We start from the raw sequence: 4,333 nt of genomic DNA, 5'->3' as shown, positions 1-4,333 counted from the left end.
TTCATCCAGATGGGAGTATAGTTGTGTGATCATGGCTCATGGCAACCTCAACCTCCTGGGCTCAAGCCATGCTCCCAGCTTAGCCTGACAAAGTGCTGGGATTACAGGTGTGAGCCATGGTGCCTGGCCTAAAGTGTGATTTTTAGTTGTGCAACCATCACCACCATCTCATTCCACAATATTTTCATCATCCCAAAAAAGAAACTGTGTAACTGTTAGCAGTCAGCCCCACTTCCCAATCCCTGGCAACCACTACTTTACTTTCTTTCTCTACGGTTTTGCAATTCTAGGCATTTCATAAAACTGGAATCACACAACGTGTGGCCTTTTGAGAATAGCTTCTTTTACTTTGCATGTCTTTAAGGTTCATCTGTGTTGTAGCACGTAACAGTATTTCGCTCCTTTGATGGACTCCTTTCATGGCTGAATAATATTCCACTGTACGCATACACCACATTTTGTTTATCCATTTGTCCGTTGATGGGCATTTAGGTTGTTTCCACTTTTTGGCTATTATAAATAATGCTCCTAAGGGCATTTATGTACACTTTTTTTTAGACATACCTTTTCAATTCTCTTTCAATCCTTGAAGCGGGATGTTACTCAGAGTTACTGTGTAACTCTGTGTTTAGTATTTTGAGGAACTGCTGGACTGTTTTTCAAAACAGCTGCAGCATTTTACATTTCCACCGGCAATGTATGAGAACTCTGTAATTCTCTTGACACTGGATTCAGCCCCTGCTTGCCTTACAATTCTGAAATTGTCAGGCCCAGGAGAGAGAATTCTGCAGCTAGCTTTCACCCATCTTTTCCCCAAAGTTATAGTTATGCAAGACAACAAGCTTTGCAAACTTTAATCGTCTGAAAAGAACACTTGGACCCCTGGGTGCAACTAGGGTGATTTATCTTCCTTTCTAAGGGGATAATACAGCCTTGATCCTTTTGACTGAGAGGAGCCATGTATGGATACAGCTCAGCATTTCCGCTTGGCTGGTGTGCACAGAGAAGGAGCAGCACTCACCTGGGCGGTTTGCCGAGAAGTGTTCTTATTAAGGAGGTGCTGCCAGGCATGTGTCAGGTGTGTGTCTGCACAGCCTCACCAGCCTCTCAGTGGATCCTCAGGCTTCCTGGCAAGGAGCTGACACTGTCTCCAGTGGTTCCTGGGGTGTGAGGCTGGAGAGACATCTGTTCAGGTGGACAGAGACAGTGGGTGCAGACTGCTTCCTCCTGGGTACCTGGCTGGAGAACAGGTAGACATTTGCTGTCTGCTCACGAGGCACTGGGGAGCAGAGACTTCTCGACTCCCCTTGTTGTTCTTTTCATGCCTGGATACATGAGGGATCTACTAGCAGTGGCTCAGACCTGACAGCCTCCATGAGGAAGGGTTTGTCTGCACAGCATCTGGATGTGGGAGTGAAGTAATTCAGGCAGGTGGGGTGGGAAGGAGATTGCTAACCCCAAAGGATTTCCCTTGTGCAGAAGGAAAATTACCAGCTGTGCTTATTCTGCAATTGGATGAAGGAAGGGCTTGCTCATTTTAGTCCATCTAAGGGAAATGTTTCTGGGAGGTGTAGGGGAGAAAGAAGCCAGGAAAACAATCCCATAGGATCCTTGTTGATGAACTAATGACCCTGCCCGAAGGTGTCAGGTCCATTATACCTGGTGCACATTTATCCACAGCACATCTCATACCTATGGGTGTTTATTCATGCATCATATATTTATTGAGTCTGTACTAAGTTCCAGGAGCTTCTGGGATTCAGGAATACGACAATGAGTAAAACAAACAGGGGTAATTGTCCTCATAGAGATCAGAGTCTTGTACGGTAGAGAGGCATTAATTAAATGATTGCAAGAATCAGTGGCAGGCAGGGTTTTGCAAGTTGCTATGAGAGTGTATGAGAGGGGAAAATGGCTTAGTATGAGTGTGGAGTTGTCCAGAAAGCCTTTCCTGGGGCACCCAGGTCTACTGGATGAACAGGGCTGGGCGTGGGGAGAAGAGCATTCCAGGTGGAGGGCACAGCAGGCGTCAAGCCCTGAGGCAGGACAGAACACAACATTCCAGGAATGGAAAGAAAGCCAGGAGGGGTGGATGGAGCAGGAGGAGAGGTAGGCAGTGCCAGCTGCTCAGAGTCTAATGGGCTGTGCAAGCCCCCCTGCCCCCACGTTACTCTTCTCCCAGGAGCAGTGGGCAGCCATTTCGGGGTTTTAAGCTTGGTAGTAGACGGCCAGATTTGCAACGACCATTCAGTGTTGACTGAATGAAGTTGTGGTTCTGATTTTAGGGGTGACTGGGGCCACCTAAGTGAATCAGGGTCAACTGTACAGGCTGGGGAAAATGTAACTGCGAGCACTAGATGAGCTTCATAGTGGGCAGATGTGGAATCAAGGGGAAAGGGATGTTGAGGGAAGGAAGACGGGTCCCTAAGGCGGCATGGACCATATCAAGTCTTTCTGATGCTAGCTTTAGCCTCTGAAGGCCATTCTGGCCTTGAATTTCTTTTTCTTTCTTTCTCTCACTCTGTCATCCAGGCTGAAGTGGGTGGCCCCCTGTAGCCTCAACCTCCTGACCTCCTGGGCTCAAGCGATCCTCCTGCCTCAGCCTTTTGAGTAGCTGGGACTACAGACATGCACCACCATGTCTAGCTAATTTTTCATTTTTTTTCATTCTTTTTTTTTTTTTAGAGACCAGGTTTTTTTTTGTTGCCTAGGCTGGTTTTGAACTCCTGACGTCAAGCGATCCTCCTGCCTCAGCCTCCTGAGTAGCTGGGACTACAGACATGCACCACCATGTCTAGCTAATTTTTCATTTTTTTTCATTCTTTTTTTTTTTTTAGAGACCAGGTTTTGTTATGTTGCCTAGGCTGGTTTTGAACTCCTGACGTCAAGCGATCCTCCTGCCTCAGCCTCCCGAAGTGCTGAGATTACAGACCTGAGCCAACACGCCTAGCCTGGCCTTGAATTTCTGATGAAACCTGGGAAACCACATTTTTTTCCCAACACCTGGGGAGTGACTCTTCTTTCTACTTGCTCGGACCTACCCACCAAACTAAGTGCTTAACACATGGACTGCCACCGGCTTAGAAGGTCAGAGTTGGAGGCCTCAGAGGTCGGCTGGTCCAGAGCTGCTCAGAGGGCTGTCCCTGGACTCTTGTATTGGCGTCATCTCTGGGGTAATGGTTTAAAAACTGCAGATTTCTGGGTGTTACTTTAGATCTCCTGAAGCAGAACTCTTTTTTTTTGTGGGGAAGCGGGTGGAGGATTTGTGGTGGCACCTATCAGAGGAATCAGCATTTTGAGCGAGTGTTCCAGGGGATTCTTCTGTGCACTGTATTTGTTTCCTGCGGCTGCTGTAACAAATGGCCCCAAATGTGGTGGCTTAAAGCAACAGAAACTCTGGAGGCCAGAAGTCCCAGGGCTGTGAAGTCAAGGGTCGGCAGGCCCACACCCCTCCAGCGGCTCTAGGGGAGAATCCATTCCTGCCCCTTCCGGCTCCTGTGGCTGCTGGCATTCCCTGGAGCGGGGCAGGATCTCTCTAGCCTCTGCCTGCCTCATCTCATCACTTCTCCTTTTTGTCTGTTGTTACATGTTCCTCTGTCTTCCTCATGAGGACACTGGTGCATTTAGGGACAGGATAATCTCCCTGTGTCAAGATGCTTAACTTAGTCATAGCAGCAAAATCCCTTTTCCTAAATAAAGGAATATTTATAGATTCTCAATATTCGGACCTGGTTTCGTTGGGGGACCATTTTCTAGTGTGCCCAAAACACTGAAGTTCTAAAAGCATTGATGTGGTTGGCATCCTTCTGGTAGACCAGATATAGGAAACCGGAGCCCAGAGAGAATCCAAGGTCATAAAGCTTGTAACTCACTTCTGAGACTGGAATCAAGTCTCCTGATTCCAAGGCCTTTCTGGGAATCCTGGCTCCAAGGAATAGTGATATCTGACATTCACTGAATGTCACTTCCATACAGTTCTAAACAGGTGACCTGTAGGTCTCATCGCTCTTCCAAACAACCCTTTGAGGTAGGCTCTCCTATGATCTTCCTGTTTATAGATGAAAAAAATTTAGGGCCGGGCGCAGTGGCTCACGCCTGCAATCCCAGCACTTTGGGAGGCTGAGGCAGGTGGATCACGAGGTCAAGAGATCGAGACCATCCTGGCCAACATGGTGACACCTCGTTTCTACTAAAAGTACAAAAAATTAGCTGGGCATGGTGGTGCGTGCCTGTAGTCCCAGCTACTCAGGAGGAAGAGGCAGGAGAATTGCTTGAAACCAGAAAACGGAAGTTGCAGTGAGCCGGGATGGTGCCACTGCACTCTAGCCTGGCA

At 47.9% G+C, this 4,333-nt stretch overlaps 1 protein-coding gene across 1 annotated transcript in view; it reads left to right on the top strand.

Annotated features, from left to right (window-relative positions):
- The window catches only part of CAPN8 (calpain 8), an 82,876-nt gene that overhangs the window by 4,743 nt on the left and 73,800 nt on the right, over positions 1 to 4,333 (top strand). The gene's annotated exons all lie outside the window — the stretch shown is intronic.

This window comes from Cebus imitator, unplaced genomic scaffold (genome assembly GCF_001604975.1).
Source record: "Cebus imitator isolate Cc_AM_T3 unplaced genomic scaffold, Cebus_imitator-1.0 Scaffold42, whole genome shotgun sequence".
Taxonomy (NCBI): domain Eukaryota; kingdom Metazoa; phylum Chordata; class Mammalia; order Primates; family Cebidae; genus Cebus; species Cebus imitator.
This window is presented reverse-complemented; position numbering and strand designations above follow the sequence as displayed.